At 38.2% G+C, this 14,635-nt stretch overlaps 1 pseudogene; it reads left to right on the top strand.

The window, feature by feature from the left end:
- Nucleotides 1-8,310: 8,310 nt before the first annotated feature.
- LOC103235711 (dipeptidyl peptidase 3 pseudogene) lies at nucleotides 8,311-12,161 on the top strand (annotated as a pseudogene).
- Nucleotides 12,162-14,635: the final 2,474 nt, after the last annotated feature.

The following is a 14,635-nucleotide window of genomic DNA, read 5'->3' as shown; positions in this document are numbered from 1 at the left end:
CCAAAAGAATCTTGTTTTCTCTATCCACAAACAATGTCTAAATAATATTTTCCTGTTTTATAGCTTTTCCTTTATTCAACAAATACTTATGTAGCATCTATTATGTGACCAGTAGTATGATGAGTGGAAGAGATAGATCAATTAACGAAATGAATAAACATCCTGCCCTCTGCAGTGTTCATTCTATTAAACGCAGATATATACAATAGGTAGAAAACTGTATTGTGTATTAGAAGGTGATGATTACTAAAGAGAAAAATCAATTCATTGTGATTTGAAATAGAGTTGACATGGAAGACCTTTAGGGGCAGATAGTATTTGAGTAAAGAAATGGAGTAGGGAACAATGGATTCTTAGGAAGTCACATGACTTTAAATATGGCTTCTGTATGGGGAAACAAATTCCAATTGTATTGGTCCAGCTTTGGCCTGTAAACTGCAGGCCTATGTCCAGCTATCTACTTACACCTCATGTGGATAACTAATTTAAGAAGCGTCTCAAGCAAAACAGGTCTAAGAATAAAAAAAAAAAAAACCACTTCATTTTCTTCCAACAATATTCTTCCCAACAGCCATTTATATCTTAATTCTTAAATGTAAAACATTCTAGTAAATGACTATTATTGTAGTTTTTTCTGTATAAAATTCTTGTAGTCAATCTTACCTATTCCCTTTTTCATCCACTCTATAACCAAGCTATGTAAATACTATTGGCTTTTACATTTACATATGTAAATGCTATTGGCTTTACATTTAAAATATCTGTAGTCTGAGCATTTTATAACCTCCACAGAACCCACTCTGACCCAAGACACCACTGTCTCTCATTTGAATATGGCAATAATGTTCAAACTGCTATCTCTGCTCTAATCTTACTCCCTGAAAGCCAATTTTTACAGAAACCAAATTGTTCTTATCACCCTGAGAAGTAAGCACCAAGATTATATTAAACACTACAGAATCTTCTCTTACTAGAGCTCTAATCCTCTCATGTCTCTTCCCACTGTTCTCAGTCGTTCTACTCCATCACTCTGGCCTAGCTGTTTCTAGAACACACCAAGCTTCTTCTCTCAGGTTTGCACTTTGTTTTCACCCTTCTTGGAGGGCAGTTACATGGATTTTTGAAAGGTTACATTTTTTTTTCAGGTCTCTGTTAAGTATAACATATAGAAACAATGCTTTTCTGAGGAGCGGCCAGCAGTGGCCCGAGTGAAATGAGTCAGTCCAGTTCTCACCCATGAAGAAGGGTCAAGGTAAAGGGAACAGTTGTGTGTCATCTCTCTTTCCACAGGTAAAAGAAGACACATAGGGGACTAATCAGTCTCTCTCAGCATATCCCCGCAATTCTGTCTTTATTCATTTCTACTTATTTTTAGCACATACCACCATTTGACACGTTGAATATGCCTTGTTTGTTTGTTTGTTTTGTTATCCCCACTCCCAGTGGAAGATGAGCTTTACAGAGTAGGGATTAGTCTATTTTGCTGTTGTATCTTCAACACCAAAAATAACTGTCTGGCATGTGATAGGTATGTGAGAAATATTTATTGAATGTTTTTGAATGAATTAAGTGTGAAGCAAAGCAGACAGTTTACATGTGCTGCAGTTCATTGTAGCTGAAAATAGTCTAAGATTTAGTTGTTGAAAATATCAGAATCAAAAAGGACAAAAAGACACAGTTACATATCTATTCTTTATATCAAGAAAAACTCTCTAGACCAGAAACTATTCCTGTCATACCTCTGATCATGTTCTCAAGAGTTTCCTAAGATTTTTCGTTGTTGATCCTTCAGATTTAGAGAAGAACATAGAAGTACTAATATTTTTTGGCTGTCAATCTGAACCGGTATCTTGAATTATTAATAAAATGAGTGAGAAAGAGCATGAATACAGAAGATGATGGTTTTCAGAACAGAGACAAACAGCAACTAGCTAATGCATTTAGCAACTGTTTACACTTTTTAAAACTTATCTTTCACAATTCTAAAAAATGGTTTATAGTAATAATAAAATAGCTTCTTTAGTCACATTATGCATATATAATACAATGCATTATCTCTTACAGTCTCCCTCATTTTTCATTAACCCACATCATAATTATATAGCAGTACTTTCATCAAATTTCTAAATATTTATCTTTCTCTCTAATTAAAATCAACCTTCATTATTCTTAAGTATTTCATATTTTCCATATTAATGATATTAATGTGTATTGGATTGGCAAATCTAAATAATCTACTCATCCAGTTACTCTGATAAAGAATAATGCTGAAGGGAACATTGACATAAAAACACAGAATTCATATAAAAAGGAAAGTAAATATACTAGTAGATGTAATAATTTACACAGGATATGAAGCTCTTTCCCTAACACTAAAAAATGATTTCTTATATTTTGTAGTTGTCAATATTATATGTTTAGAGTTAGAAACTAATAATAATGGCTGGTTCAGAAGACTGAGATGGGGAGTTTTCACTTTAATATTGCTTTCTGTTAGGTACTCAGCTTATACTGGTTTTATGATGTATACTCATATTATGTTACATAAAGTGGTTTTACATCAGTAAAATAACATATTCATCACCCATGCATGCTGCTCAAATTCACATATTGGTGTTACACTACTTTTCAGTTCAACTTCATAAAATGTATCTAATTTTTAAGATGAATTTTTAGATAACTAAAGTATTTAATGGTCATTTATATTACTTTTAAAAAATATATCAATTATGTGTCTAAAGAGAATCTGGGAAAAGATACTTTAAAGTCATAGGATCTTTCTCTTCTGGTTCAAATTTCATTAAGAAAAAAAATAAAATTTCTCTTTCAAAATTTTGCTTAATCATTAAACTTGGTTTCACACTCTATTTCAGTGACTATGTTTTGAAAAATTGAAATAAATATTTTTTTTTCTGCTTTTCTACTTAATAATTACACACACTTTGGAGATTCAATCTCAAATTGAAACAAACAAGTTGACTCTTTAATTAGTTCTTTGTTGCTCTCGTTAGTCATAATCTTGAACTATTTGTCAGGTCACGTTGCATTTTTGAAGGCTCCATTGGAGGAATGGAGCTTTTGTTTTTATTGTGTCATCATTTTACCAAATGCCTGTCATGTGCTATGAGATAATGCTTGTGTAATATAGAAAAAGAATAGTTATGCTCTTGTTTCTAATTATGCTAATACAATTTCAAAATATATTTTAGAAAGCTCATAGATTTGTACACATGTCACTGAGGTATACCAAAAAACAAATAAAATTGGCGTATTTTTTGTAGTGCCATTTTATACACCCCTGATAATCTTACTTTCTCTTCAAAACAGTCATGTGTAATTGGTTTTCAGCTTTACTAATTAGAACTGGATACTGGAAAACAGTGTGATTAAGCACACCAGGCTTGACCCTTGGTCTTCTGAGAACAATTCAATGACTACCTAATAAAAACTATTTCAACCCAATAACTTTGTTAAATAGTAGAAGTAGGAAGAGAAGTGAAAATACACTTTTTAAAGGCAAAATGAAGGTTTCCCTATATGGTGAAAGATGTATGTTAAGATTTAACCCTATCAGGCACCAATCTTTGTGCATGTGCATGTTTTCTTAGTTCTAGTGGATATAGTATTTGTGTATGTATACATGCCTATGAATACATACGAAAATGTATATATTTAGACATGTGATTATGTATGCCAGTTTCATCCATTTTATTTCTGAAATATATTATGAAAATAAAATATTGTATATAATATAGCTTTAAAGTTTGAAGAATGTTAATAAAATAAAACAAGTATCATGACAGAGTATTAAAAGATAACATTAGAAGTCCATACATAAAAGCATACCTTTTGCTCCTTCAGTTAATCATTTTTCTTAGTTTTGGATTATTTACCCTAAAATAATTATTTTGTGGGGTTTTGAGGGCCCCTTTTTATATATATCTGAAGAGTGCTTTTACTTCTTTGATTTGCCTATTCTCCAAATATTCTATTTTTGAGATTCAGATGTATTCATGCATGTTATCAGGAGTGATTACAATAGAAGAAAATATTCACCAATTATCAGACCTAACATGCCAGACCATATCATTTCATTTAAAATTTATAGAATTGTGATTAGACATTTAATATTTTATTGTATGTCTGTCAGGTTTTTTTTTTTTTTTAATTTCTGGGTTTTGCCTGTTGCTTTTACCAACAATTCTGCAGCAAAAACTTATATTCCTCACCCTTGGTATCCACATGAAATATTCCGTTACATTAAACTCCTAGAAATACAATGACTATCACAAGTGCAGTTGTGCTCAGTTGTACTGGACAATGAAAATATTTTCTCAAAGTTATTCCATAAATTTAAAATTTCAAGAGGAGTGTCTACAATTTTCATTGCCCCAGAAACTTTTCAGCACTTGATATTGTTAAGCACTTTTTAATTTTTTTCCAACACGATGTGGGTAAATGTTTTCCAACTCTGATTTTAATTTTCATTTCCCAAGTATTATTGAAGTGTTTCACTTTTACATTAATTCCATGGTATATTTATTTCCATTTAGTTAAATGAGTTCAAGATTTTTGTTTGTAATTTTCTATTAGATTGTTTGCTCCTTCAAATAATTTGTATAGCCTCTTAACTATTTCTGTATTTAAATTTTTATTGATAATATATATTGTTAATACATTCGCCAAACTTTTGACTTGTTATTTATCCTTTTTTATGATGTACTTAATAAAAAATATCTTAATTTTAATGGAGTCTAAATTTTCAAACTTTCTTCTGTGTCTACTTTTTAATCTTAAAAAAATTGTATTTACAGAACTAGTAAAGCTTTTCCTCAATATTTTAAAGGTTTTCAAATTTTATCTTCCAAATGTAACCTCAAAATTCATTAGTAATTTATTTCTTAATGTTATAATCCAGGTTTTATATATATTTTTTCTACATGGATAACAAATGGATCCAGCACCATTTACTTAATACTCAATCATTTCCTGCTAATATGCAATGTCAGCTTTGTATATACAAGGTTTCCATATAAATGGTGATCTGATTGTTGTTTTTTATATATTACAATTAATGAATTACCCATTCCAGTACCATTACTAATGGAATTTTACTGCTATAGCTTTATAAAGAGCCATGACTTTAAGGAGGAGAAATAAACCCTTCTTCGTTGTTCTGTAGGTTTAGCCTTTATATGTTTGACTCCTTACTCTTTTTTATTAATTTTAGAAATTATGCTATCAAGTTTCCTGTAAAAAGTATAGAAAATTGATTATCCTTATAAATTAAACATTTTAATTAAATTAATAATTTTTGTGATTTATATTTTTCTCTGAATTATCTTCAGATTATTAGACCCTATATTGCTTTTCTTTTATATTTTGCTTGTTAGAAATTATATCTTAATTTTAAAAAGAAATGGTGATACAAAACATTGTAACTTTATTCTTTCTGAATCGATATTAATGATATGTTTCTAAATACTATTTTATTTTTATTTCACAAGGGTTTTTCTAAATTTTATAGAAATTATTCATATTTATTTTTGAGACAAAGTCTCACTTTGTCATTCAGGCTGGAGTGCAGTGGAATGATTTTGGCTCACTGTACTTTTGACCTCCCTGGATTAGGTGATTGTCTCACCTTGGCCTGCCAAGAAACTGGGACTGTAGGCACTCACCACCACCACATCTGGCTAATTTTGGTACTTTTGTGAAGGTGAAGTTTCATCATGTTTCCCAGATTGGTCTCAAACTCCTGAGCTCAAGTGATCCACCCACTTCAACCTCCCAATATTCTGAGATTACATGCATGAGCCACTATGCATGCATGTAGTTAAAAATTGTGTCAATTTTTAATTGACAAATAATAATTATGTGTATATATATAATTATAAAACAGATTAAAGGTAATTGTTGGTGAGGATTCAGTTTGGATATTTTCAATTGACAATTTTTTCAGTTGAACAATATTGATTTCAATTTGGTTGAAGCAACTGTCAAACACATCTATTGAGTTATTATTTTTTAGATGCACTATATTTTAGTTCAGAATATTTCACTGATTGTTACAGTTGAAAACTCATAAAATGTTTGTCATATAAATTATTTTACCCTTTTTGTAAAGAATTTATTTTACTAAATGAATTTTTTATTTCAAAAAGACTTAAATATTTGGATATACTCTACAATATTTGGATTTCTACTAATTTCAATATTTAGATGAAACATGGTATGGTTTGGCTCTGTTTCCCAACCCAAATCTCATGTTGAATTGTAACCCCCAATGTTGGAAGTAGAGTCAAATGGGAGGTAATTCGATTATGGGTGCAGATTTCCCCCGACTCTTCTCATAATAGTGAGTAAGTTCTTACAATATCTTGTTGTTTAAAAGTTTGTGGCATCTCCTCATCATCCTATTCCTCCTTTTTTGGCCATGTAAGACATGCCTTCTTCCCCTTCATCTTCTGTCATAATTATAAGCTTCCTGAGGCCTCCTGAGGTCATGCTTCCTGTACAGCCTGCAGAACTGTGAGGCAATTAAACCTCTCTTCTTTATAAATTACCTAGTCTCAGGTAGTCCTTTATAGCAATGTGAGAATGAACTAATAGGAAAAATTGGTACCAGGAGTGAGGCATTGCTATGAAGATACCTGAAAATGTAGAAGTAACTTTGGAACTGGTCAACAGGCAGAGGTTGGAAAATTGTGGATGACTCAGAAGAAGACAGGAAGATGAAGAAAAGTTTGGAACTTCCTAGAGACCTGTTGAATTGCTTTGACAAAAATGCTGATAGTAATAAAGACAATGAGGTCCAGTCTGAGGTGGTCTCAGATGGAGAGGAACTTATTGGGAACTGAAGCAAAGGTCAGTTTTGTTACTCATTAGCAAAGAGGTTGGATGCCTAGAAATCTGTGGAACTTTGAACTTGAGAGAGATGATTTATGGTGTCTGGTGGAAGAAATTTCTAAGCAACAAAGCATTCAAGATGTTACCTGGCTGCTTCTAAAAGCATTTGCTCATATGCATGAGCAAAGAGATTATTTGATACTGGAAGCTATATTTAAAAAGGAAAAGGAGCATGAAAGTTTGGAAAATTTGGAGTCTGGCTATGTGGTAGAAAAGAAAAACACATTTCCATTGAAAGAATTCAAGCCAGCCACAGAAATTTGCACAGGACAAGCCAAACGTTAATAGCCAAGTCAATGGGGAAAATGCGTTGAAGTTATTTCAGAAACTTTTTGGTAGACCCTCTGATCACAGGCCTAGGAAAGAAGAATGGTTTCATGGGCAGGGGGTCCAAGGCCTCTCTCCTGTGTGCAACGTTGAGATTCTTCTCTCTGTATCCCAACTTCTCCAGCTCCAGCTATAGTTACAAGGGCCCCAGGTACATCTCAGGCTGTTGCTCCAGAGGGTGCAAGACCCTATACGGCTTGGCAGTTTCCACATTGCGTTAAGCATGTGGGTGTGCAGAGGACAACAGTTGAAACTTCAGAGCCTCTGCCTAGATTCCAGAGGATATATGGAAACAACTGAATATCCTGTTAGAAGTCTACTGCAGGGGTAGAGCCCTTATGGAGAAACTCTACTAAAGCAATGCAGAGGGGAAATGTGGGGTTGGAGCCCTCACACAGAGTCCCCACTGAGACACTGCCTGGTAGAGTTCTGAGAGGAAAGCCACTGTCCTCTGGACCCCAGAATAATAGATCCACCAACAATTTGCACCATGAGCCTAGAAAAGTCACAGTCTCTAAACATCAGCCTGTGAAAGTAGCCGTGGTGACTATATCCTGTAGAGCCACAGAGGCAGGGTTACCCAAGGCCTTGGTAGCCCACCCCTTGCATCAGTGTCGCCTAGATATGAGACATAGAGTCAAAGGGTATTATTTTGGAGCTTTAAGATTTAATGACTGCCTTGTTGTGTTTCAGACTTGTGTGGGGCTTTCAACTCCTTTGTTTGGGCTGATTCCTCCCTTTTGGAAAGAGAGTATGTATTCAATGCCTGTACTCCCATTGTATGTCAGAAGTAACCAAGTTGTCTTTAATGATACAGTCTCATGGGTGGAAAGGACCAACCTTTTCTCAAATGAGACTTTTATTTGGGTCTTTTGAGTTAATATTGAAATGAATTAAGACTTTTCAGGACTGTTGAGAAGGGATGATTGCTATTTTGAAATGTGAGAAGGATATAGGATTTGGGAGGGTCCAGGGATGGAAGAGTATGGTTTGACAATGTGTCCTCACCCAAATCTCCTATTGAATTTTAATCTCCAATGTTTGAGGTAAAACTAGGTGCAAGGTGATTGGATCATGGCAATCACCAAGAACAGCAAAGTGTTTCCTGTTATGGTTCTTGTAATAGTGAGTGAGTTCTCATGAGATCTGGTTGTTTACAAGAGTGTGGCACCTTTCCCCTCACCCCATTCCTCCTTCTCCAGTCATGTAAGATGTGCCTGCTTCCCATTTACCTTCTGTCATAATTGTAAGTTTTCTGAGGCTTCTCCAGCCATGCTTTCTGTACAGACTGTGAAACTTTGAGTAAATTAAACCTCTTTTCTCTGTAAATTAACTGGTCTCAGGTAGTTCTTTATACTAATGTGAGAATGGACTATTACAACACATAAGTCTCTTCATATTTTATATAGTATTATTTTTCTCTACAAAATAAACCTTTATTGTGATAGTTTTGTACCATTTTCAGCTTCAGAATTTGGACTCTGAATACCCTCATGTTCGAAGTTGCCCCCGTAGCTCATGGTTCCATGCAGAGTTCTGCTAGATTCCCTTCCCACCACAACTTGCCTTCTGCCTGGAAAAAGCTGAAGTATTCACATTCTTAGCAAAACTAAGAACCAGAAAATATCCAAGACAAAGAAAATGAAAGTAATTACTTCAACTTTGAGAGTTTCTCCTCTCTTTGCAAATGTATTCATTTGATTTCTCCTCATTTCTTCTATAAAAGTCTGATATCTTTGAAGACAAGATACCTACATTGTACATTACTTTTCTGATTATTCTAAGTGTAAGAGTTAGTCTGACACAAAATGCATTATACTACCCCAAAGAAAAAATCTCAAATATGATTTTTTAAAAATAAACTAAATAGACTTTGCTAACAGAGCAGCTGCTGCAGCAGAGCCTGTGGAGGACACCCAGTACATCCTGCTCAATAAAATTGGCATGTCTAGCATGGAATGCCTCGAGGCCTTCTGCCTCCTGTCACCCACAGAGCACCTCCTCTATTCTCACCACCTTACCCATGCTGCCTGGTACAGAGGCCTAGATGTGCTGCTGTAGACCTTCCCCAAGGCCCCCTACACCTATCCCCTGCTCAGTCACCTCTTCTGCTCCCAGGACCCCAACCAGCTATGCCAACATGCCCTGGCTAATGGCCGTACTGAAGAGGAGTATCAGGAGAAGCTGGAATGGGTGATCCTAGGGCCTGAGACTGCTCAGGGGCTTCTGGAAGACCTGCGGGGAACTTATGTTCTCTTTGGAGTCAAGGCTTCGACACCTCAGGCTGGAGAAGGAGAGAATCACCACCTATTTCTCTGGGAATTGTACCATGGAAGATGCAAAACTGGCCTGAGACTTTCTAGACTCAGAACCTCAGATCCTACAACACCTGGCTCTTCAAAGAGGTGGACGGAGAAGGGAAGCCCCACTACGAAGTGTGTCTGGCTTCTCAGCACAGAGCCTTCCCTGCACTCCGAGGTGACTTTCAGGCTCAAGAGCTATGAATTCTGGGGAAGCCCTTTCCAGGTGACCCAGGGGGACTATGTGCTCATCTCCCAGAAGGTGGTGGAGCAGCTGGAGAAAGCCAAGGTGTACGCAGCCAATAGCCATCAGGGGCAGATGCTGGCCCAGTATAAACAGCACTTCACCCAGGGCTCCATCAAGGCCCACAAGAGGGGGTCCTGCTTCTGGAACCAGCACAAAATCCCCATCGTGGAGAGTTACATCGAGTTCCTCGAGAGCTACCAAGTTCATCGAGAGCTACCGTGACCCCTTTGGTTCCCGAAGAGAATTTGAATACTTCGTAGCCGTGGTGAACAAGGCCATGAATGCCAAGTTTGAGCGGCTGGTGGCAAGCGCAGAGCAGCTGCTGAGGGAGCTTTCCTGACCCCAAGTCTTTGAGAAGGACAAGTTCCTCACCCCTGATTTCACCTCTCTGGATGTCCTCACCTTTGCTGGCTCTGGCATCCCTGCCGGCATTAACATCCCCAACTACTATGACCTGAGGCAGATGGAAGGTTTTAAGAACGTATCGCTTGTGAACGTCCTGGCTATGGACTACACCACGCAGCAGTCTAAGCTCACCTTCCTGGAAGAGGATGACAAGGACCTGTACATCCTCTGGAAGGGGCCCTCCTTCTATGTGCAGGTGGGCCTGCACGAGTTGCTGGACCATGACAGTGTCAAGCTCTTTCTGGAGGATGAAAAAGGAGCATTCAACTTTGACCAGGAGACATTGATCAACCCAGAGACTGATGAGCAGATTCAGAGCTGGTATCTGAGCAGGGAGACCTGGAACAGCAAGTTCAGCACCATCGGCTCCAGCTACAAAGAGTGCTGAGCTGAGAACGTGGATCTTTTCCTCTGTCTCCACCTGCAAGTGCTGGAGATCTTTGGCTTCGAGGAGGCTGATGCGGAGGACGTGATCTACGTGAACTGGCTCCACATGGTTCGTTCAGGGTGAGCTGCTCTCTCTGGGGTTCTACACACCTAAGGCCTCCAACTGGCGACAGGCCCATATGCAGGCCTGGTTTGTGATCCTGAGAGTCTTGCTGGAAGCTAACGAGGTACTCTTTACCATCACTCCTATCACAGACTCCGATGGGCACCTGGATGCCAGGGCCCGCCTCCACTGCAGCAAGATACCGTCTGTGGGCGAGCCTGCCTAAGAGCGCTTCCTGCGGAGACTTCAGGTGCTCAAGTCCACAGGGTTATGTGGCCGGAGGATGGGCCCTGCACAGGGGAATGCTGCCCCTCGAGTGCTTCCTCACCCTCAGGCACACGGTGCTGCTGCCTAAGGAATCTCAGAACTCATCGTTCATATCCAGAACATAAAAGAACTCAATCAAATTTACAAGAAAAAACAACCCCATCAAAAATTGGGCAAAGGATATGAACAGACACTTCTCAAAAGAAGACATTCATACAGCCAACAGACACATGAAAAAATGCTCATCATCACTGGCCATCAGAGAAATGCAAATTAAAACCACAATGAGATACCATCTCACACCAGTTAGAATGGCAATCATTAAAAAATCAGGAAACAACAGGTGCTGGAGAGGATGTGGAGAAATAGGAACACTTTTACACTGTTGGTGGGACTGTAAACTAGTTCAACCATTGTGGAAAACAGTGTGGCGATTCCTCAAGGATCTAAAACTAGAAATACCATTTGACCCAGCCATTCCATTACTGGGGATATACCCAAAGGATTATAAATGATGCTGCTATAAAGACACATGCACATGTATGTTTATTGTGGCACTATTCACAATAGCAAAGACTTGGAATCAACGCAAATGTCCATCAGTAACAGACTGGATTAAGAAAATGTGGCACATATACACTATGGAATACTATGCAGCCATAAAAAAGATGAGTTCGTGTCCTTTGTAGGGACATGGATGCAGCTGGAAACCATCATTCTCAGCAAACTACCGCAAGAACAGAAAACCAAACACCACATGTTCTCACTCATAGGTGGGAATTGAACAATGAGATCACTTGGACACGGGAAGGGGATCATCACACACTGGGTCCTTTTGTGGGGAGTGAGGGGGAGGGATAGCATTAGGAGATATACCTAATGTAAATGATGAGTTAATGAGTGCAACACACCAACATGGCACATGTATGCATAAGAAACAAACTTGTACGTTGTGCACATGTACCCTAGAACTTAAAAGTATAATAAAAAGAAAAAAAAAAAAAGAAAGAAACTCATCGTTCAGCCCGACACTTGCCTTAAAGGCTGAGACGTGCAGCTTCTGGAATACGAGGCCTCAGCTGCTGGCCACATCCTAACCTTCTCCAAGCGTTTTCCAAAGGATGGACCTGAGTTGGAGGAGGTCCTCACACAGCTGGCCACAATGGATGTCCGATTCTGGAAGAGCCCCATTGAGACCACATCTGGCCATGCTTGAGGAAGATGTGTGTGGCCTCTCCCCCAACTCCATCAAACCAAGGCTTCAGGTGACCCTCCACTCGCTGGTATATTTAGGGGCTAGGGGAGGGGGAGGAGCAGGAGCTTGGACCTTGGTACTACCTTAGCTGAGGGTGGTGACACTAACCCCTTCCATTTTTCAACACTTTCTAACTTGCCAAGTGGTTCCCCTCTGTGATCTCATTTCATCTGCACTGCCATATGTGGAGCGAGCAAGACAGGGCTCACCAGCCTGCCTACCAGATGAGGAAATGGCAGTTCTGAGAAGTCACTGGGTCTAGATCCTGCAGGTGGCTCGTGACAGCTAGGGTTCAAAATGTTCTCACCAAATCCAATGCTCCTCACATATTAATTTTACAACCAGACAAATAAATATTAGAGACAACCGTCAAATAAATAAATAAATAAGCTAAATAATTTTGACTGATTTATTCCATTTACATTCATGATATTTCTCATATATCAACATCATATATATGGATTGATTTCACTAATTTTATATTTTGTTTACCCATTCTATTATTAACAACTTTCTTGATATATTTGTACCCCATTCTTTGGAGATATATATATATATATATATATATATATTTTGAGATGGAGTCTCGCTCTGTTGCCCAGGCTGGAGTGCAGTGGCCAGATCTCAGCTCACTGCAAGCTCCGCTTCCCGGGTTTACGCCATTCTCCTGCCTCAGCCTCCCAAGTAGCTGGGACTACAGGCGCCCACCACCTCGCCTGGCTAGTTTTCTTTTTTTGTTTTTTTTTGTATTTTTTAGTAGAGACGGGGTTTCACCATGTTAGCCAGGATGGTCTCGATTTCCTGACCTCATGATCTACCCGTCTCAGCCTCCCAAAGTGCTGGGATTACAGGCTTGAGCCACCACGCCCGGACTGGATATTTTTATAAATATTTTATTTGGCCGAGCATGGTGGCTCGTGCCTGTAATCCCAGCACTTTGGGAGGCCGAGGTGGGTGGATCACGAGGTCAGGAGATCGAGATCATCCTGGCTAACATGGTGAAATCTCGTCTCTACTACTAAAAATAAAAATAAAAAAAATTAGCCGGACGTGTTGGTGGGGGCCTGTAGTCTCAGCTGCTCTGGAGGCTGAGGCAGGAGAATGGCGTGAATCCGGGAGGCAGAGCTTTCAGTGAGCTGAGATCCTGGCACTGCATTCCAGCCTGGGAGATGGAGCGAGACTCCGTCTCCAAAAAAAAAAAAAAAAAAGAATGAAAAAAAAATTATTTTTCCTTAGTCCACATTACATCATATATGGATGTGTTTTTCTATTTTTTAGTAGTTAATTCTAAACTTTTAGCACTTGTATTCAATATGAAGTGTCCATTGTCCGGTATATTTTTCTTCAGTTCTGAAACAATATAATAGACCTGCAGAAATTATCTAAATTTTCAAACATTTACTGTTTCCTTGGATCATTTTTTCTCAGATTTATTAGGTTATTTTTTCTCATTTCTTGAATAAATCCTTTAGTTTTCTGCAAGAGTACCCTGCTTGAACTAACCCTTTAGGTTATATATTGGATATATTGTTTATATTAGAAACATTTTACCTTATTCTTCTTAAACGAATTGTGTTGTGGTTGCAATTAAAATTAAGTTATTTAGGCTGGGCACAGTGGCGGATGCCTGTAATCCCTGCACTTTGGAAGGCCAAGGCAGGGGAATCACAAGGTCAGGAGTTTGACACCATCCTGGCCAATATGTGAAACCCTGTCTCTACTAAAAATACAAAAACTAGCCAGACATGGTGGTGGGCACCTGTAGTCCCAGATACTCAGGAGGCTGAGGCAGGAGAGTCGCTTAAACCTGGGAGACAGAATTTGCAGTGAGCTGAGATCATGCCACTGCACTCCAGCCTGGGCGACAGAGCAAGACTCTGTCTCAAAAAATAAATACATATATAAATAAATAATAAATAAATAAATAAGTTGTATGAAGATACCACTTTGCTGTTCCTGCTTCCATTATTTCTATTAAGCTATAAATTGACCATCTATTTTCATTTATCTCAAAGTAATTTTTGCCTTTTTAATTATTATTTTTTTATTTTTTTGAGACAGGGTCTCACTCTGTCACCGTGACTGGATTGCAGTGGCACGATCTCGGCTCACCACAACCTCTGCCTCCCAGGCTTAAGCAATTCTCCTGCCTCAGCCTTCTTAGTGGCTGGGATTATAGGCGTGTGCCACTACCACCTGTCTAACTTTTTTATTTTTAGTAGAGATGGGGTTTCACCATGTTGACCAGGCTGGTCTTGAACTCCTGACTTCAAAAGATCCACCCACCTCAGCCTCTGAAAGTGCTGGGATTACAGGCGTGAGCCAGTGTGCTCAGCCCCAATTTTTGTCTGTTCTTTCTCCTTTTTCTCCTTTTTTTTCCTTTCAGGACGCTTTAAAGATATCCCCTTTACCTTTGGTTTTTGAAGTTGCTCTAA

Source organism: Chlorocebus sabaeus, chromosome 7, assembly GCF_047675955.1.
Source record: "Chlorocebus sabaeus isolate Y175 chromosome 7, mChlSab1.0.hap1, whole genome shotgun sequence".
In the NCBI taxonomy this organism is placed as follows: domain Eukaryota; kingdom Metazoa; phylum Chordata; class Mammalia; order Primates; family Cercopithecidae; genus Chlorocebus; species Chlorocebus sabaeus.
This window is presented reverse-complemented; position numbering and strand designations above follow the sequence as displayed.